The sequence below is a fragment of the Dendrobium catenatum genome, unplaced genomic scaffold, assembly GCF_001605985.2.
Source record: "Dendrobium catenatum unplaced genomic scaffold, ASM160598v2 fragScaff_scaffold_621, whole genome shotgun sequence".
Taxonomy (NCBI): domain Eukaryota; kingdom Viridiplantae; phylum Streptophyta; class Magnoliopsida; order Asparagales; family Orchidaceae; genus Dendrobium; species Dendrobium catenatum.
In genome coordinates, this window is record NW_021319083.1 from 17670868 (window position 1) to 17694058 (window position 23191).

Below are 23191 nucleotides of genomic sequence, written 5' to 3' on the forward strand. Positions count from 1 at the left end.
ACACACTCATTTTCTTCTTCAAAAGCTACAAGTACCCTCACTATGTTCTTTAGTGAGCTCCTACAATAAATCTCATTGCTATATTATTTAGAGAGCTCACATTGATGTATTCTCTATTGAGTTCCCTTAATAAGTCATGGCATTATATTCTCCATTAAGCTCTCATTATTGCCTTCTCCATAGAGCTCCCATTGTGAATCCCATCATTTTATTCTCTAGCTCATCCCATCCCTTCCTTCTACAATGAGCTCCTATTATTTCCTTCTCCCGACATCACTCATCTCATCGTTGTATTCTTCAGCAAGCTCTAATTAATTCTATCAATAGTAAGCTTTCATCCCTCTATAGTGAGTTTCCATCATAACTTTGGCTCAGGCTCATGAGTTGAGCTTGAGCCCACTATTTTCCAATAAACCAAGCATAAACTAGCTATATGATCATGAGCTCTAGTTCTAGCTTCCATTAAGCAGGTGAGTTAAGCTCTAATAAGTCCTGGCTTAAGCTTACACCCCTATACCCAAATAGTTTGATAAATCATCTATATCAAAATAATGATCCTTAAGAAAGGCATTGCACTTCAGCAGATCTCTAGTCATCATAGGCACTCATTGATGAACGTGGGCCATCGTGAGATTGGTTCTTGATGATATCAAAAAGTTTAACCATTAATACGCTTATGAAGGTGATAACTGAGAACTTGCTAGTAAGAGGTAACCTTTCTCTTCTCCTAACATTTGGTTATCATTTAATTCAAGTTCTCCCAACTAATTTTTCTAATATATAGTAGTGGTTATGTTGAAAGTACAACCTTCTCTTCAAACTTGACATCACTGGTTGACTTTGATTTTCTCTACCAAGTAGTCAAAATTTTCCACATAATAAGTTCTCTTGGCTGGTCAAAAGATGAGGCAATTGATCCATTGTTATACTCTACAACGTAAGTATGGTTATTTACAAGTTAAAGCAACTTGGTCAATGCCCTTAGCAACTGTAGACCAAGGGCGTACTTAAATGGTCTCTCCCAAAGCCCTAGAGACAAAAAAAATACTTGAGTCACTATCAACTCTAAGACTTTTACTTGTAGTATTTTCTTTTAAAATCTCACAATAATTTTTCTCATTAACTCACTTAGTTCCTGACTCATCTATAATAACCCTTAAAATTTCTTCAAAAGTTTTGTGTTGACAAATTGGCCCATAAATAACTTTTTGAATTCAACAAAAGCCATTATCATCCCTAGTGAAAGTTTTGAGAACAACATGAGAGATGGTTCCTTAAATGTGGTAAATAATTGACTACCCTTCAATGCTTTGTTGTGTCTAGTAGGGCTATGGTTGAATCAAAACAGGTCACTTGGTTGGCAAGGTCAGTTTTCCCTTTGTAGGACTCAAGATGGGTGAGCTTAAATTTTATTGGAAGCTTTACCTGCTCAATTTGCCATGAGAATGAGTTTATTAGCTTATGCTTGCACTTCTTAACTCGACAGATGTGGAGTTGATTACTTACTGTTGTCTTGATAATATGCTTCTTATAATACTGGTATTAAAGTTAGCACCCTCACACTTGATGGTTCTTTTTGAATGGTTGAATCATAAGATTGTTTAAGTATATCCTTTATTGGAATAACTTTAACGATAAATAACAAGGCTCCTTGGACCAACCTTGTAACTCTTTCCTCCATCCTCCATCAATTATCAAATGGTTATTAAGTTTTGATTATCCATGTTGATTGATTCTTCCCAACACAATTATTTTATTTCTTACATTGTCTACTTTTTAATTTGTAGAACCAATCCATGCTCAGGTCACCTTTTAAGATGTTATATTCAAAATTGTCTATGGACGATGTTAGAACCTTATTTACATGATTCTCATGGTAACATAAAATAGAAGTTGAAAGGATAGAGAGAGAGAGAGGATCTAGAGAAAGAAGATATGTAATTTTATTATATTACCAAAAGCTCATGAGTTGAGTATATGAGTTATGAGTATCCAAAACTCTACCTTGACCCCCTATTTATAGGATCAACTAGAGTCTAATGCAACATGAAAAGCCATTTCTTTGGCAAAATATATAATAAAAAGGTACATCATATTACAATTGATGTATTGCATGAATTACATATAAGTATATATGGATACTTAACTAAATTCACTATCATCTTCTAGATTGAAAATATCACCGACCAACTAGTTGAAGTCACTAACTAGTTTTGAAGATAGTTCGTGCAAGTTGCTTCTTAACTTAGGCGGTTTGATTCCATATTTAGGCAAGTAAACCTATTGAATTCTTAGGTTGAGTGTTCTTTGGAAAGTTTACCAGGATTATGACAAGTTCATTGCCTTTGAACTACATGCTTTTAATCAATTTGCCCCGAATCAGGTTGACTTCCCTTGGAATAAGTCCTTAAGATAATTGGATGAACAAATATATCTACGATTTCAATGAATAGAGATGAGATTGTCCTTCATTGAGGGATTTCTTTAAACAAGTTGCACCCTAAATACTTTGCTTTCTTACGTAGTGGTCAACAATTATATTTATATACATCATAGTACAAGAATCAAACCTGATTCACATAATCAGTTATATATAATCACACGTAAAATTCTGATGTCTAATAGCGCTCGAACTCATGGCACATTGATTGGAAACAAATTTGAAAATCTTTTGGGTCGGATTTGAATGCTCACACTAATATTTAAATATATATATATATATATATATTTAAATCAATTATATATTTTTTCTTTTCTTATTATTTTTTCTAATATATGAGCTTAGCAAATAGGTAAGTGTATATATTAGTGTTCAAATATATTGTTTCATGAGTATGAGTTGAACAAACCTGATATATCATAAAAAATTAAATATGATTGGGCTTGAATCTAGAGATAAAATTGTGTTGGAAACTTCTAAAATTAAATTCATGACCATCAAACTCTGATTTCGGCAAACTTATAATCAAACTAAACATCTCGTAAAGACAAACTCAACGACACTAAATTCGACCCACACCGAGTCCAAATGGTTTCAAATCAAAGACTCAAAGCGCATTTGAAAGATTCAAACCATAAATTGGATAATCAAACATTTTTCAAATATGATATACTTATAATTGAATCGAGCAGCTCGTTGAGATAAATCGAACGAGCCAAAGATCACTGAATTCTAATATCATTAAAACACTCAAAAATTTGATGAACGATCCACGATCAAGGGAATCAAAATTGGTCATCTGTTCAAAACACTCCCATCATTACTCTGATCTTTTTTCTATTTACTAGCTATGTCACTCTAAAAATATTATAAATAGACCATTCATTCTTGATTGAAGGAGGACTAAGCAAGGAAGAGAAAGAGGAAAGAGAAATCCGAATTCTCTTGCCACCAGACTCCTTCTCGACCACTTCCAGCCACAGATCGTCGCTAGACTTCTTCCCGGCCATCGACTATTGACGGGCTTCTTTTCAGCCATTGACTGTCACCTGACTTCCGTCTGGCCACCAATTGACATAGAATTTACACCCAGCCACTGATCATTGTCAAACTTCTGTCTGATCCCTATTTGTCGCTAGATTTTAACGTAACAGTTTAATATTGTGATCTAATTGTCCTCAAATTCAAGGATGAATAATCATTTGTAATATATTCAAACACTGTTAGATTCATATCAAATGTGAGTGGACTCATGGTCTTTCCCTTTAGGGTTTTTCACATTACAAAATTTGGTGTTTTTGTTCTCTATGTTTGTGAGTTTGATACTCATGCAATGCTAAGACATGAAGTTTTTTGTCCTTTATCATCACGAATATTCTAGCCCGCAACAAAACCTATGATGGGTTCATAGTAATCTAAAGCCAAGCCCAACATATAAGGATATGTATGGATGAGTTCTATGTATTAATCCATCTTAGGTATAACTAATTCATATTATATCAAGGGTGTCAACAAGGAAGCTCCATGAGTCAAAACAACAAAACTGTAAAATCAAAAATACTGTGCCAAAATAGAGGTCAATAAGAAGAAATTAACATGGCTAATTTTTTTAGTAAATGAAAAAAAGACCAAATTATAAAACTTCATAATATAACCTTACTATGTAAATTTTTCATTCATAGTAGTGAGGAATTTTGACATCATTAAGGCATTGAAACACAATAAATAGTTCATGATCAATAAAATCAATATCAGTTATCCATTCTAACCACTCCTACTGTGCCATTGATTATCTCCCTATTTACAAGTCATATCACTCCTAAAAAACTACTCATTTTTCACAAGAGGGGGGAGGAAACGAAAAGAAGAGAGAAGAGGAAGATAATTTGAGTTCTCTCTTTCCACCAAGCCCTTCATCGATCACTATTATCCGCCAACTACGGTCCTTTCAACCTCCGTCATCAGACAATGGTCTTTCTTACATCTGTCTGCTGCTGACTACAGTTCTTCTAACCTCTATCGCTAGACAGCGGTCTTTCTGACCAACGTCGTCTGCCGACTATAAGTCCTTCCGACCTCTATCACCCGACTACAGTTTTTTCAACCTCCATCGGTCCAATGTCCAGAAGTTTCTGAGTTTCAAGCTTGATTGTTGTCTTTTATGAATTTTATTTTAAGAACCTATCACGGATGACTTGGTTAGAGAATATTAGAAATGATATTTTCTTATTAGATTTATATGACAATTTGACTTTTAACAAGACATAATGGAGAAAAAGGATTCATGTAGCCGACCCCATGTAGTGGGACAATGGCTTGATGTTGTTGTTGTAACATTTGGATTCATACAATATAGCAAACTTAAAAAAAGTAGTTTATAAAGTTTTTCTTTAAATCCTTACGGTATGTCGCTATCCCCTTATAGTATAATATTTTTGGAAAATTTTTCATTTTAATAATTCAACTGTATCTCCAGGCATTATATTCTCATTTGCATTTTCATTTTTTTTAATGATTGTCCGAGATAATATTATTTTCTGGGGTGCCTAGAAGTGGAAATTCTATGTTCTCAGCATTAAGTGTTTCCTGAACTCACCTACTTGTATGTACGTATCTTGTTGTTGGCTTGCTCATTAACAAGCTATAATGCGTCACATCATAAATCTCCCAAGTTGTGAGAAATATAATGGTTGAAATTGAAATGCTTATGGAAGATATTGGAGTTACGATGACAAACTGCTTTGATACTGAGATAACGGGCCTTTAAAAATTTGTTTCTAATCCATATTTATGGCAAATCTGGTTAAATTACCAAGCATATTATGCAGCTGCTCGTTTCCTTCATCACATGCTAAAATGATTAACTGATTTGTAGTTGGGTTTCCATTTAGTGCGCTTCCAAGTCAAAAAATTGTAGAATCTTCTAGTCCCATTTACTGGCTCAGATGGTTCCTTGGTGCATCATTTTGCACGTAATTTGTAACTAAATATAGCTACGATACATAACAATGGTGGCATGACATGTTCATGGCATCATTTAAAAGGAGTTTGCTTAAGAGAAATTGCAGTAGTCAGTTAGTATAGTCAGATTACACAATGCAGTTTTTCGCTCAAATCATATTCTTGCAAAAGCTTGCACATTATGTGCTTTCCTCAGAATATTTGCCTAATTTATGCAGCCCTACACTTTTGCAGGAGATATAAACTGAAGTAATTTCCATTGTGTATTCAATCTGACAGTGATGAGTTGCTATAGGTTTGTTCTCCGAACAAAAACTACTTAGGGGTTACAAACTCTGCAACTAAGTGAAGGTGAGAATGCTATGTTTACAACGAAATGTCTCTTGTCAAGTCAATACTTATGTTTTGAGCATATATGTAAGATTAGTTTGTTAGAATTGCCCTCACTTAGGTCAAAGGTGAGAGGTTTAAATATCATTCCACAAAAAAGGTCAATCATATTATTTTTTTTCCTTATATATGCTTTTAATTCGCAATTAATCTTTTGGTTTTGCTTTAAGAGACTTAAGGTATAGGAAATGATAGGAAGTATTTGAGTTCGCAACTAATCTCAAGGGTAATACTTGAGTTCACAAGCAAACCTAGCAAGATTGGGTGGAACACAGTGAAGATAATTGTTGTTTACAGCAGTCAAACTGCAAAAGACAGCAGATTTTTTTAGGAAAATAGAGAAAACTGAGAGAAATAATGGGGAAATCCACTAATAGACAAAAGAAAACAACAAACGATACAAGTTTCTTCAATTTGAGAGGAAGAAACAGCTCTCTAAATCTCTAGCCAAGCCTAGAGCCAAGAACACAAACCCTAGATCTCAAATTGCTTTTCAAATTCAAGATGAAACCCTCATTCTATCCCTAGCACCTAATTAAAGCAAAAGGAGATACAAAATCACTAAATAGACCCCCCCCCCTAATTTAAATTTCTCTCCTAAACACTCATTACATTAATTGCTAGGGCCCACTAGGCCAACCTCCCCCCTCTCCATTGGTTCTGCCCTCCCCCTAGGCCGGCGACAGTAAACTTGAGCTTGTCCAGGTTGAACCGGTTTAGCTGGCCTAATAGAAAAGTGAAGCTATACACATATAAGGAGTTAAGAGTAGCCACTAGAGATTTCAAACGTGGTAATAGAATAGGTAAGGGTGGCTTTGGATCCGTCTAAAAGGCAGGGGCGGAACCAGCCTAAATTTTCAGGGGGGGTAAAATTATAAGTAATTGTCGGGGGTGCAAGGAGGCAGCACCCTCTGGCGGGGTTTGACTTAGTTGTAAGGTCAGGTCGCGGGGTCAAGAGACAGCGCCCCTGTGGGAGTTCCGCCCCTGCTAGAAGGTACTACATGGTTATTATAAGATAAAACTATCAAGTATGCAAATTAATAATATAATTAGCTTTGAGTTATTTCTGTAGGGAACACTTAGAAATGGGACCATTGTTGCTATAAAGGTGCTCTCCATGGAGTCAGCACAAGGATCTAGGGAGTTCTTGACAGAAATTACTACGATATCTGACATTATACATGAGAACCTTGTGCAGTTGTACGGATGTTGCATAGAAGGAAACCACAGAATACTCATCTACAGTTATCTTGAGAATAACAGTCTCGCGCAAACTCTTCTTGGTAGAATGGTAGCTTCAAACTATTTAAATTTTCTATTGCAAAAACTATTTGAAATAATGTATCACGGGAAGTGACTTGTTTTTGATTTGAAACTAGGCAGAAATCGCAGTAAAATTCATTTTAGCTGGGTAACAAGATCTTAAATCTGCATTGGTGTAGATCGTCGTCTTGCTTTTATTCACGAGGAACACCAATCACATATCGTTCATCGAGATATAAAAGCAAGCAATGTCCTGCTTGACAAGAATCTAACTCTTTTGCAAGTCTGTTACCGTCTAATGCAACCCACATCAGCACAGGCGTTGCTGGAACATTGTGAGTTCAGTTTCTTAGTTATTTATGATTTTCTGACTATCCTGTTCAAAATAGTTTTCGGCCATTCTTTTTTCACAGGAACGTTGGTTAGGATCTTAGACGGAATATGTACTTTTAGAGTGCAATGATTATGATGGAAATTGACACCGGACCGAAGGGGGCTCGACAAATCCACGTTGTTGATTCATTGCCCGTGTCCGGGCACAGATCCAAGAACTCCTTGGTAGAAATCACCACCTGAATACAATTCAGGATACATAAAATGAAACTAAACTCAAAACAAATCTATTCAATCCTCCTCCATTACAAGCACTAGCCCTTATTTATAGTATTTGAAAGGCTATATAAAAGGCAATAAGCCTAAAGAAAATATAAAGACCAAACTATCTAATTATGTGGCTAATACAAGGACTGAAGTTTATAATAAAAGAATCGAGCAATAGCTCCGGCGTCAGAAATATTATACTTTTATTCTTGTGGTTTTATAATTTTTATTTAATTTAGGTCTAATCGTAAATTGAAGTCTGAATTGAGGTCTGAGCATACTCTTTCTTATTCTAATCGTAACCAGATCCATTCTTTTCTCTCCCACGGTCTTCACATTCAATATTATTTCTGTAAGGTTCTATCTACTTGTTTGATTGCTCAGAGGGCTAAGCTTTCGATCTGCTTGAAACTCTGATTTTGTGAACGATGCTGTGAAGTTAAATCAGTTTCATCTTCTATATTAGGCTTCGTTTGGGGCAGATTTTTTACCATTTCTTAAAGCAGCTTATCAGTATAAATTTTTTCATTTTTGTACTAAAAAACTGCTTTAAGAAGCAGCTTTCTTACTGTTTCTTAAATCAGCTTTCTAGTACAACAATTTAAATAAATTTTTATACTAAAAAGCTGCTTTAAGAACCAGTAAGAAAGCCGTCTCAAACGAAACCTAGTCTCCACTAAATGACAACCCGACGTTGGGAAGTAAATAAAATAATTAGAACAAAGAAAAAATTTTTTTTTTCATGCAAGTTATGCTCCTCATGCCATGGTTTTTCCCTAGCCTAAACGTTGGAAATTTGCCTACACTACCCAGATGCCATGGATGGGATTCTCGTCTTGCAGACATGGGCGCATTATGAGCGAGGCACTATTGAGAGGATGATAGATTCCTCACTAGCTGGTGATGTAAACACCAAAGAGGCATGCAAATTTTTGATGGTTGGTCTTCTGTGCACCCAAGAGGCATGTAAGTTGCATCCCTCTATGTCGCTGGTTGTAAAAATGTTGACTGGTGGGATAAATATTGAGTCTGAGAATATAACACGGCCTGGTCTTGTTACTGATTTCATGCAAACAAAGATTTGATCTAAGACTTCGTTTGGGACGTCTTTTTTCTTGCTTTTTGAAATAACTTTCTAGTATAAAAGTTTCTTGAATTTAAAATTTTTGTACTAGAAAGCCGTTGTAAAAAATAGTACGAAAGCTATCCGAAACGAAAGCTTAGAAGACGGCCAACAAGCTCATTTCTTCATGGCCCATCACATCAATCAACGTTGAACTTCAAGTACATTTGATCAGGTTAATGAACTCCACTTCATTTGAAAGAAACGAAATGAATCAGCCTACTGATTTTTGCCCATCTTTGCTGATTGATTATGGATTTTAGTACATTCTTTCGATTCTGTCATCACAAGTAAACTATCATAAATTTCTTCATTTTGAAGTTACATTCTCTAGTTTTAAGGAATTGTAACCAGAGTGTTTTCAGAAAGATGTATGGTGTTGATCAGAGTAAATCCGTAAGAGTACATGTAAGAAACCCAAGCTAGCCGGAGCTCTTCTCTGAATCACATTGATGCTACTGAGCTTTCTCACCGGGCTTCAGTTAAAATCTGAACAGTGTAAATAAGGTTTTGTTTGGGATGAATGTTTTACTGTTTCTCAAAATAATTTTTTAGTAAAAAAATTAAAATTTTTATACTAAAAAATTGCTTTATAAGAAGTAATAAGAAAGCTATCCCAAACGAAGCAAATTGTGAAGGGCTACAATAGATAATAGTTCCATATGACTGCTACTCGGATTAATGTTGGTATTTTGAGTCAATTCGAGCCAACTTGAGATTGGCCAAAAGCCATTCGAGATTGGCCAAAAGCCATTCGGTTCGATGAGCTGCATCAGTGCTAGCCATAGATGCTTTAACATGATTATTCGACAAAATTTATGCTGGTTGTTGACTACCTAATGAAAATTTTCATTTTTTTTTTTCATTAAGGATTTGAGATCTAGCAACATCAATATTATTAAATTGGATCAATGATTAAAACTAATTTGATTTTCATATACAAGAAATTGGAAAAGAAAAAGAGCCGAATGTAGATGACCACACCATGAATTTGGAGAAATTAGTAAACTTTCTTTAATATTGATTGGATGAAGAAATGACTGATGATATGAGTAATATAATATATTAGGTTTCGTTTGGAATAATTTTCTTATTGCTTTCTGAAGCAGTTTTCTGTACATAAAGTTTTTAGTTTCAAAAATTGATTTAAGAAGTAGCAAAAAAGTCATCCCAAACGGAATCTTAATATTAACATTTGTTCAAAGGCACACAAATAATCCAATACAATAGAATAATGTGTAAATTATTCATTCTTTAAGAATTTAAAATTGCCTTTGCCTTTAAAAAAAATAAAAGATTTTGGTGGCACTGTTGAGATTTTTCTTAATGGAGCAAAGCTTGGATTTTGCAGGGAGGAGAAAGTAATGTGGTGGAGGAGCATAAGTTAGAAGAAAATAATAGGAGAGATTAGGACAATAATGAAGATTGATAGTATATTTGAGGAGAGGATTTGGCTAAGTATTTTTAAATGCTACTAAATAAAGCTCAATGTTGGTTTCACACTCCTTAATAAGAGGTATTGATAACTAAAAATACCATTCAATTTATTCGAAGAGAAGTCCACATAAAAATAAAATAGTGTTGGCGCAGGAGCACATGATAAAAAGATAGGCCAATACTCTTTATTAGAACTTGATTAAGCCAATACTCTTTGCTTGATCTTCTAATTCCCTCCAGAGACGATCCAAGATATTTCTCCTCATTAATATTTAATTCATTATCAGGTTATAATCTAACTTTAGCTTCATTTGAGACGACTTTCATATAGCTTCTTAGAGCAGCTTTTTTGTATATATTTTTTTTAATTTTTAACAAGAAAATTACTTTAAGAAGTAGTAAGAAAGCCGTCCCAAACGAAGCTTTCATTTAGTTAGTCAACCTACATAGCTTTTAGCTTGAGCTGATATGACAAAACCCTAGAATGATTATAAGACCCCTTTGGACAAAGTAAATCCCATAGGAGGGAATTTTTATTGCCTCAGGTTACCTGACGCAACGCTACGTTCGGTATCGCTTAAAATCGCGACACCTGGCAGCTGCATTTACCCGTAACCCGACCCGACGAAGATTGGGTATATTGCACGTGCGAAATTTAAATTTGATGACCCGAGCAGCGAACCCGAAAAATATCCCGCGGACCCGAAAATGCCGTATAATTTTCAAACAAAGATTACCGTCTTTCACTTCATTAATCATTTTGTTGCATATACTTCATCTTCTTCCACCGTTGTTTCTTCTTCTTGCGATCCTTCTTCTTCTTTCAAGTTTCAAGGTCTTCGTTTTTTCATCTCCTTCCAAGTTCCAAGCTCCAAGCTCTCACTATTTGCGTTTACAATGCCTCAGGTTAGTTCTTTTTTTTATAAACAATGCATCCTCTTCTTCATTTTAAATGTTTAGGGTTAGGTTTTACCAAGTTAAACTCCTATACCTGCTCCGACAGATTTAAAAACTAATTACCGAGCAATACCGAGCATTACTAGCTGTCTATACTGCTCGGTATTGGCCAATAATGGTTGGTATAAGCTAAGGTTAAAGCTCTGACTGCTCGGTATTGGCCATTAATGGTTGCTATGAGCTAAGGTTAAAACTCTGACTGCTCGGTACCGAGCTGTACCGAGCTTTACTAACACTCGGTACAACTCGGTACTGGCCATTAATGTTCCGTATAATCTTAGCTAAAAGCTCGGTACTGCTCTGTACCGAGCTTTACTAAGAGTCGGTGCAACTCGGTACTAGACATTAATGTTTCGTATAAGCTTGGCTAAAAGCTCGGTACTGCTCAGAACAGTACCGAGCTTTACTAACAGTCGGTACAACTCGGTACTGGCCATTAATGTTCCGTATAAGCTTTGCTAAAAGCTCGGTACTGCTCTGTACCGAGCAGTACCGAGCTTTACTATCAGTACCGAGCAGTACCGAGCAGTACCGAGCTTTACTAACACTCGGTAATATTCTGTACCGAGCAATACCGAGCTTTAAGAACACTCGGTACTGCTTGGTATTTTCCAAAATTTGTCGGTATAAGCTTAGCTATCTGCTCGGTACAGAGCAGTACCGAGCATTACTAACAGTCGTTACTGAGGCTGCTGTACCTAGCATTCTCTAATTATCTTTTATACTCATTATTTGTTACGCAGGGATATACTCCAAAGATTCATTTTAGATGTCGAACTTCGACTTTTAGAGAAGTTTGTAATGTACTTGTTCGTAGATTTAGAGAACCCTTTGTTGAAAGACTGAGGCTGCTGCAAATTAGCCAATTCCTTACGGTACCCCAAATGCCTCAGAATGTTTCGCTAATATACATGCTACTATCGAAGTGAGATATAAAGACTGAAAGTTTCATTAGTAAAGGACAAAGTCTACAGTTCATATGTGATGAAATTGCAATACTAATAGGCATGCCGAATAGGGGTATTATTTTTGACATTGGCAGTGCCAGATCTACTGGCAAAACTTCAAATGACATTCGTCATGACATTGAGAGGATGGATAATACCACTCCAATGGACGATCTAGTGAAAGCCTTCGTCCTTTACCTACTATCCAACATATTTTATCCAATGGCTAACTTCCGCATTCCATCATCAATATTGGAACTTGTCGAAAATGTAGATAGTTTTATAACTTACAACTGGCCAGAATCAATCAGGACTTTCCTAGTAAATGAATTCAACAATGTTTCTACTAAACAAGCTAACCGATCCGCACTGGGCTATGTAAATGGTTTCGTCATGATTCTAATTGTGAGTATTTTTATTTTATTCAAAAGATCATTGCTGATTTCTAATTTCTATAACAAAATTATATATTGGCAGATTTGGTTTCTTGAACATACAATCATTCATGCCGTGGTGGATGAACTATCCCGACCACGTTTTACTCGTTGGGATGGTAATTTTATGTACACCGAAAAAGATGTAAATAGTATATTTGCTGACCTTCAGGATGATGAGGTACTTTCAATACATTTTTTCATTAAAATCTCTGCAAAAATGATATGTTTTAATGTTTAACTTGGATAAATACTTGAAATAACAGATTCTCCCACAATTTAGAGGAGTAACAGATGATGAGAAGGTTTTATTTCATGGACCTTCAAATATTTCATCTAAGTCGTCCAATCCATCGCCAAATAGTCCAGCCATTCCAGTTATGGTAGCAAGTCCACTTAGGGTACCAAGTCCTATCCGGGTGGGTAGCCCAGCTCGTGTACCTCAACATGATTCATCTCAACCTACCCCAGCTAGTCCAGTCAAGGTTGGAAGCCAAAGAAATACTGAAACATCTGCAAATACTCCCCCTGATTCGAGACCAATAACAGATGAAAGAAATCTCAAGATAATAAATGAAGTTATATACAAGATGTTTAAGAAAGACAAAGTTTTGAAGAAGAAGGTAGCTTCGGTGAAAGCAAAAAATAGAGAACTTGAAAATCGGGTTTTGAACTTGGAACACTCTATTTTGGAGTTGATAGCGGAGAATCTTATTTTGAAAAAAGAGATGAGAAGAAAAGACCGTTTAATGTTACAGTTCTTCAAAAATCAATTTCCTTCTTATATTAAAATGTACAAGAATGAAATGTCTGGACAATCTTCATCAGCTACTACTGAAAATGGCAGTCTTAGTGCGGAAGTGGAATTCGATCCTGTTGCGGAGACCGGCATAGCAAGAAGAGTTCATCAAAGAAACGATAGGAAGAGGAAAGTTTTAACTACCCCATTCACAACCGGAGATAGGAAGAAAAAAATTAAACAAGTTTCATCATCCACAGAGAAGATATGTGAGAAAATTCCAACTGATGTTCCAGTCCAGTCCCCTGAACCTAGTCCTGCTCCTCCACCAGAACATCAAACTACTCCTGTTACTGATGCTGAACCACATATTGCTACTGAAGTTTCTGGACTTATTTTACCAGATTCTACACATATTCCAATAACTGAAAAATCTGTGATTGTTTATGAAGTTGATGATTCTAAAGAAATACCATTTAAACCTGCACCTGAATACTTAGATATCCCTGGCAGATCATTACTTAGTGAAGATAAACGGCTGTTTATTGATAATGCCCTCAAACAATTTAAGGATAAGTGAGTAATGATCTTATACCAATCAATATCGAGTAATACTGAGTTGTACCAAGCTATACTGATCGGTACTACTTGGTATTACATTAAGCATACTCGGTACTATATCAATACCGAGTTGTACCGAGTAGTACATCGTGATATCGAGTAGTATCGAGCTTTACTATATGGTAATACTCGGTATTACATTAAGCATACTCGGTACAATATCAATACCGAGTTGTACCGAGTAGTACCTCGTGATACCGAACAGTACCGAGCTTTACTATATGGCACTACTCGGTATTACATTAAACATACTCGGTACTATATCAATACCGAGTTGTACCGAGTAGTACCTCGTCATACCTAACAATAGTATTTTTTACAATCATCTTTTCTAACTAATGTTTTCTTTAATTATACAGGAACGACGCTATTTTCGAGCTTGGATATATAACAATTTATCGAAGTCAATTGGACGAATTATTATTGTCAGAGAAACTTGACAATAATCACGTTGATGCATTTGATCATTTATTACATGAAAAAATGCACTTTGCCCCGGTCTTAATCAACCTTTTCTTTTTGTTTCTAGTTTTCATTGGGTTAGTAATCAAATTTTAATCGTTGAGTTTGGTATTTCTATTTAGTACATGTTAAGAAGTTGGAATTAATCACCACTGTTCTCTCTTCTTAACCAGGGATACTACAAACAAACGATGGATTATGGAATTGAGGATGAAGATACAACGAAGTTCGTATCTCATATAAACAGAACAATTATTAGGAATGTAAATTTGATCTTTGTTCCAATAATAAGCGGTAAACATTGGACCCTTCTAGTATGCAATTTGATAAAAAAAACGATGGCAATTTTATGATTCATTACCGAAAAAGACACAGAAAGCCATATTCCCAGAAGTTGTAAGTAAAACCAAAATTTATTTAGTTTTTTTATTTCTTAACAAAAAATTATGTTAATTCATTTTATTTTTCCATATTTCTCATTTATACAAGGAAACGAAAACCGCTTTTGACATTAACATAACGAAATGGCCAATCAAGGGATTTAGAAACGTGCCAACACAAGATAACAACGTTGATTGCGGCATGTTTATTTGTAAATATATGGAAGTTGTAATACAACAAGAACCTGTTCAATGGTACCTTTATAAGAACTGACAATCTAATATGCCACTATTTAGGGCTGAATTAGCATATGCCATCTTATGTACAAAAATTCAATAGATTTTGAAATAATTTTTTTTTTCAAGTATATTTCTTGTGCTTTTTTAATTACAACTAAACGGTACCGAGGACTGAGATGGGTCTTTTTTAATTACTAGATTTTGATTACAACATGTTTTTTTTAACTAAAAGGTACCGAGTAATACCGAGCTAACTCTACTAATCATTAAGCAATACCGAGCAATACGTGAACAGATAGGGATTACTCGGTATTCGACAAAATATGCTCAGTACAAACCAAAAACAGATTGGTATTGATCGGCTTTAGCCAAAATTACCTTGGTAGACAACAACTAAATGGTACCGAGGACTAAGAAGGAATAATACCGAGCTAACTCTACTAATCATTAAGCAATACCGAGCAATATGATAACAGATAGGGATTTCTCGGTATTCGCCAAAATTTGCTCGGTATTCGATGAAATATGCTCGGTACAAACCAAAAACAGATTGGTATTGCTCGGTTTTAGCCAAATTACCTTGGTAGACAACAACTAAATGGTATCGAGGACTAAGAAGGAGTAATACCGAGCTATGGCTACTAATCATTAAGCAATACCGAGCAATATGATAACAGATTGGGATTACTCGGTATTCGCCGAAATTTGCTCGGTATTTGACGAAATGTGCTCAGCATACAATCAGAAAGACATATTCATTATAGAAATTCCTCGCAATTAACATATTACATGAAAGAAGATTGACTACCTGATTCTGGATTTGTGAAGTGTATGCTTGTTGGTGCAATCTTCTCCGTCGGTTTAACTTTCTTGGTCTTCCTTTTCTCCCTGTGATCCTTCAATCTTGCATTTGAAACGCCCTTTGGCCGGCACTTCTTAGGATCTTTAATAGTTTTATTACCAGGTCCATGATTTAGTTTGTTCTTTCTGTCAAGTTTGATGGAATGAACTTTTGCAACTAAAGTACTCAAATCATCTATGACACACTTTTCAGCATCCTCATTACCTTGTGCTTCTATGCTAATTTTATATGCAAATCGGCAAACATTATTTTTGAAAATCAAGTTGGTCGACCCCGAAATAAGTTGGCAAGCATTCATTCCAAGACTTGGGATCTTACCTCCAGAATATAAATCTTTTCGAGCAATGGTTGACCATCTTGGGAGTAAATATTTATTGGGAATATTAACAATATTTAACTGTCTCATTACTTTCATGCAATGTGCACATAATATACCCATCATTTCAAACTTAGCACAGCTGCATTCAATGGTACTTTCTAATGAATTAAAATTGACAATCCAATTGTGTGAATCATTGGAGTTGTCTATGTTCCAAACAGAAAACCTTGATAAATCCGATGAGATATTTTCAACGCATAATCCACCAAGTCCATGTAAGAACTGCTCTTCAAAAAATTCTTACAACTTCCTTGAATAAAATTTTACAGCTTGCTTCAATATTGGGCTACTTTTCATATAAGGCACTATATCAGTTTGACTACATTTGAATTCTTCATCTTGTTCATTTCGACGCCAAATCCTCATCACCTTCTCCAAACCGAGGAAACACTCGGTGATAGTACTTGTTGGCTTCAAATAACCATGACATACATGATTGGTTGACTCACTATGTTGGGTTGATAAAATTCCAAGGTTAAAACAATCTTTATTGAATGCAGTTGATCACTTCTCCCTGATTTTGTAGAGATCATTCAACCATTAATGGTTTTGCAGGTTTCCTTCTGATATCATTTCAGTCAATTTACTCTCAAATTCCTCCACTGAATCATATTGTTTGAAACAATAAAAAAATAATCATTTAACTCTGTTGTTGCTATTAAAGCACCATACCTTTGAAGGTGCCTTTTTGTACAGATGTCATTGGCACAATCGATGCCGTGTATTGGACAATACAATCTCTATTGCCCTGACCATGGCTTGGTCCTGATCAGTAAAAATGGTAATGAGATGTTTGTTATTCATAATTTTTATAAATATTCAAAAAAGCCACGTAAAAGAAGCTATAGTCTCATTAGATAAAAAGACAACTCCTAGTATAACATTTTGCCAGTGATTATTCACGCCGATAATTGAGGCACAAGCTAAATTATATTTATTTAAACGATAACTAATATCAAATATCATCCCCAAAACAGTCATAGTCAATTCTACCAAGACCATCAACCCAGAAGAAATTCAACAAGCACTCATCTTCATCAGTTTCAACATCCAAGGCAAACATGCATGTTGTCATCAATTGTCTGTTCTTTAAACAACCTGATCAGTGAATTAGTGTCTCTAGTCTTGATCTTGACTATTCTTTCTTTTTGGATGTAGTTGTACGCATCCCGCTTCATGAATCCAAGATTACCAACAACACAAACTTCATCAGATAGGTATGTAAATGCATCGACAGTTCTTATCCCTGCTTTTGACATAGATTTCAAAACAGCTGCATTATCATCACAAATGCTCCTAGATGACCTGAGCAAATGTTGATCATCCGGCCGAGCCAGTTCGTGATTATGACTTTCTACTGCTTTATTCACTGACCAAAGCCCATCTTAACTAATCGAAAATCTAACCATGGCTGGACATCCTGTTCTTGTACTTGATCTTCGATATTTTACCTTAGTACCACTCTCATTCTCCTTCTTGAAGCCTGATTTAGAACAAACAAAATCCTTTGATTTGATTTTCCTTGTATTTGGTTAGAAATGGTGATGATCTTTTCGAATACTAAAACTAGTTGAATGCGCGTACTTGCAATATTTTTCATAAGCTTCTTTCTCAGAATTGTAAACCCCCTAAGAAATATTCATACATCCATATTAGCTTTAAATCTAAATATCAATCCGGACCTTAAAAACAAGCAATAAAAATTATCTCGGTATAACTGTGCACCGAGTTTATACCGAGCTATTATAATCAGTACCGACCGTATACCGATCTATAATACTTAAGACCATCCTTATACCGAGCTGAGGAGTTCATACCGAGTAATGATCTGGAATACTACGACGTATTAATATATATTAGCTTGGTACAACTGTGCACCGAGTTTAAACCGATATTTTATAATCAGTACCGATCGTATAATGATCTTTAATAATGAATATCGACCTAATACCGGGCTATTATAATCAGTACCGATCGTATACCGAACTATAATAATGAATACGACCTAATACCGAGCTATTATAATCAGTACCAAGCATATACCGATCTATAATAATTAATACCGACGTATTACCGACCTAAGAAAAGCTTCATACCGAGTAATGTTCATTAATACTGAAACCAACGTTTGATACCCAGTAATGAAACAGTAAAAAGTAAAAAAAAAAAAAAAACAGTATAGATAATAACTTACTACTATTAGATCAGAAAAAGCTTGATCAAAGTTTAACGTCGGAGTTTCCTCGTAATCGAAGAAGTCTTCGAAAGCAGAAGCTTCATTCGATCCTTCCATCTCCTCAAATTCTTCACGATTTCTTTACGTGAGGTATATGAGAATTATATGAACCGTAAAGACTGTAGAACATCTTAGGTTTAATACAGAAAATGTTATTATACCTGAGGTAAAAGCCGCGCGCGTACTTTTTCAGTTTCTCGCCCATTTCATATACATTACTACGCACAACCCGAAATATTTCAAAAAACGTGATAAAGGCAAGACAATGGATCCAACCAACTTCAAAATTTTAATTAAAATTTTAAGATATTTGGCATGTACATGATTAGACATTTTATATGGAGTTGAAATTACAAGCCACTGCATGAAAATTAATTGAGATACACTTGAAAATATGAACCAAAATGAATAATTTATTGTCAAAGTTTCTGAAAATTTCTATATGAAGATTGCTGCAGAAAGTTTAAAAAATAAATTAGATGATACGAAGTAATTGGATGTTGCATTAAATTAGCATTTAGAATCCTCCATGCTAGAGTATTATATCTTAGAAAAAAATTATAAGAATTTTATTGTAAAAATATTTAGAATAAAGGAGCTAGTAGGAAGTAGTTACATATTGGATGAAAAATCCTCCATTACCAGTCAAAATAAGCTTTCTGACTTATTATTTCATACAAGAGCAAACAATGAATTCTTTTTTCCTTATCCTCCACACAAAATTCCTCTCACATCGCACACATTTTCATTTCCTTAAGAATCTATTGGAGGAAGACAGGATCAATCTACAGCCTGCTTTCACAGAATACATAAAACTCTCTTTATATGATTTGGTTAGAAGAACTCTATACAATTTTCTGCAAATATTAGAAATTTCCTCAAAGAATTGAGAATGCTTGCTCATATAAACATATACAAAGTTGGATCATTTGCAGAGGATTATTGTGCCTCGCAAGGCTTGCAGTATGCTGCCATGAAAATTAGGAGCGAAACTACATTAGAGTAAGAGTGGGCAAATGCCAAATACTCACTTAGGTTTCGTTTGGGACAGCTTTTTTGTTGCTTCTTAAAACAGCTTTTTATTATAAAAATTAAACAGTTTTGTCCAATAAAGCTGCTTTAAGAAGCAACAGAAAAGTCGACCCAAACAAAGCCTTAAAAAAGTTCATAGAAGTTTGCCCATCCTCATTTTACAGTTTTGTCCAATGGATTGATTAATTAGTTAATACAAAGGCACAAGCTTTCACATTTTTATCTACTTATATTTTTCTCCTATAATTTGAGGCATTATTTGATTAGTTGTTAGTAATCTTTTGCTTTAGAGATGCTAATTATTTTATGTATTTTCAGTCATTTATTATTATACTACAACAACAATAACAATTCTTTGTCCCACTTTATGGGGTCGGCTACATAATCCTTTCTCCTTTGTTTCATGTTAAAAGTCAAATTATTGTTTAAATTTAATAAAGAAACATCATTTCTATTATTTTCTAATTAATAAAAAATTTTAGGTCTGACTCTACCTTTCTAATACCTCTATTTTTCTAACCGAGTCATTAGAAGTCTGTCGCTTTATGTGACCAAACCATCTAGGACGACTCTCTCTAATCTTATCTTCCACTGGAGCTACTCCAACCTTTTCACTCAATCATTTATTATTGTAATAATGCTTATTATTATTACTTAATTATTTAAAAATTTGCCCTTAAAAAATTGCTGGTTCAGCCCCCTGGGAAAAATGATTTTCAAATTGATTTCAACACGTTTTAACTTTCCTTAATAACAAAAAGTAAGTCTAAGGAAAACTTCCATACTCTATTTAGCCTATTATAATAATATTATAGTGAAAAAAAGAGCAAAAAGGGACCGAATGAACTTAATCAATTAAAAAAAAAAAAAAAAGAGGAAGGCAGAGGGAAGGGCTAGATTGTTTTCTTGGCTCTTCGGCCCTGAACGTTGAATTCCGTCTGGAGACCAATCAGAATGCGCAACGTCATCCTTAGCTGTGTACCACGGCTCGGTACTATATGGTACCGCTCGATCGGTACCGTAGCTCGGTACTATTGACTTGACTGCACCTGATTAGTCTCCAGTCGTAAATTTACGTCCAGCCTCCGCACAGAATAATTTCTCCTTCACCCTCCACTTTAGTAGAAGGGAAAATACGTATTATACAGATAAAAGAATAGGGGAAATTAATTTGAGGTTAATGTGTCTTAATCTATACTTATTCTTTAAGGTCCGTATTTATAATACTTCTCTTCGTCATTCCCCCTCCCCAAAAAAAAGAGAAAGAAAATCTAAAAATGCTCATTATACCTAATGTAAAAACCTGATTCAAGTAGTTTTTAATCAAATTTTGCTTATGAATAATCAGATTCAAACACATATATTTATAATATCTATAATGATCAAACCTAACAAACATAGATAGTAACAAGATTCAACTAATGAGCAAATAAATTAGCACATTGCAGCAATTTACAATAATCAGATCAACTTAGAATCTAATGACTTATTTCTTCTGCGCAATGATGAACTTCTCTATGTGATGATGCAACAAATGGCGAGTTTCCTTAGTGCGATAGAGGCTAAAACTACAAATTAACTCCAAGTGGTTTACAAAATGTGAAGAATGATCTCTGATGCTCTCAGGAAAGCATATATTAGAGCTTGGTAGGGTTGCATGAGAGGAGTTGCATAAATAAATTAAAATTTTTAAAATTCACTTAGAATTTTTCTCTTTTAATAAGATAATGACATTGTTAAGGACTAATTAAGGCTAAGTTATGATTAGCTTCTCACAATTAATCTTCCATATGAAATTGATCTATAATATTTTCTTACACTATATTTCTCATGTAAATAGTACTGTTTATTTAAGTAACCAACACACATAAAATTCAATTGAAATATAGAGATTACACACAAATTATGCATTACCTAGCAATCCTTTACAGTATTCCCTCTCGACTTCCACTCTACCAAAACCTTCTCACTTACAAGAGCTGAGAGAGAGAGAGAGAGAGAGAGAGAGAGAGAGAGAGAGAGAGAGAGAGAGATGCTTAACTCCATGCACGCCACCCACAATAGCCAGTCTTATTAGATTGAACCATATGTGTGGCATACAGGGAGCCAGGCATAATCTTTCTAGCTAACTTCACTTCCCCCTCCTCTTTCCAATGAAGAAGAAGGAGAAACAAAAACAAACAAAGCAGAAAGAACAATAAATCTAGCTGATAGATCAATCGCCAATTCAGGGAAAGTATTCACTTACCCTTTCTCGGTTTCTCCTCAGTACATCAAGCTCAGCTCTTCCTCTACCACAGCAAGACAAACACTTACTCTCTCCAGTTTCCCTTCAAATCATAGAGAAGGAGAAATAGATAGGAAAAAGTCAGAATATTTTTGATCTATTTGGGATGAATATAATATATAAATAACTAATATTACGCTGTAATCACAGAAAATATAACCGAAGGTCTTTGAGACTTATCGTGATCATTTTTTATGATAATATGTTGATGTAGATAGAGAGAGAACGACAGATCAAAGAACCCAAATAACATGGCCATTGCTCCTCCACTGAAGAGACAGATGAAAGAAGACTGCCAGGGAAGATAGAGAGATAAATGGACCAAAGAATTGAAGTGATGGTGGTGTGGCTTTATAGGCCTTAGCAAATGTTTTCTCTCTCCGCATTGCATTTTCATGATATAGTAATCATCTTATAATAATCATATACTTATATTCCTTAATAATGGTAGCTAAAAGACACGTAGTAGACTTGAAAAGTTTCCACCACTAGCCGATCAACGTTGAAAACCCTTACCCGCTAGCTGCAGGCTGCTGGACTCTATTTCCTGACTATTGGTTTTTTATTTCGATTAGGACACTTTAAAAAGGCACTCTTGACACACCGAGATTTAGGGTGGTTGGTGGACGAACATGATTGTGAATCCTCCATCCCGGGTTCGAATCCCCTCTACTATGGCCTGGCCTCGTCAGTGTGACAAAACAAGCGTGCGCCCGATGCCGGTGGATGGCCTCGCTAGGTTCCACCGAGGGATTATTTACGCAGCCAAGCGCTTCTTTTGGAGTGGTAGCGGGTAGATACCCCTGTTCCAAAAAACAAAAAGGCACTCTTGCAACTGCAACCCTAATGGTAAATCCTTCTTAAAATTCTCTTAACAAAGATAAAATATATGAGTGTTTAAACTCGTAGTGCATAGGTTGAAAATTAATAAACTAGATAATCTTAATGAGCTAGATTTTTTGGGAAAATGAGCTAGATTCAAGCGCTAATCTTGTCCGAAGATGTATTAGCTTAATGAATTTCAAGCTCTTTTTTATTAAAAAAAAGGCAAAGCCTTTTGCTCTATACTAGAAAAAAATAATATTGGAATATCTCGATAGTTTTTGTATTGTATCAAAATAAAAAAGGTATCATAATAAAATATAAAAAAGAAATCCATAAGTTTTATTATTGAACACTTCTAAACTTTGTAAGAACAACAACAACAACAACAACTTTTTAAGAACAAATGCATTTTTTTTATTTTTTTCAATAACTTTTAATTTAAAAAGTAATTTAAAATTTATTAGTTTATTATTTTACTCTTATTATTGAGCTAGATAGAATATTCTAATTCAAATTCATTTAGAATAGAGTTTCTAATCATTTAATTTATTTTAAGATGAATATAATAAATAACTA

The 23191-nt window shown here is 34.8% G+C and overlaps 1 pseudogene; it reads left to right on the forward strand.

Annotated features, from left to right (window-relative positions):
- Positions 1 to 1330: 1330 nt before the first annotated feature.
- LOC110105436 lies at positions 1331 to 7393 on the forward strand (annotated as a pseudogene).
- The last annotated feature ends 15798 nt before the right edge of the window (positions 7394 to 23191 follow it).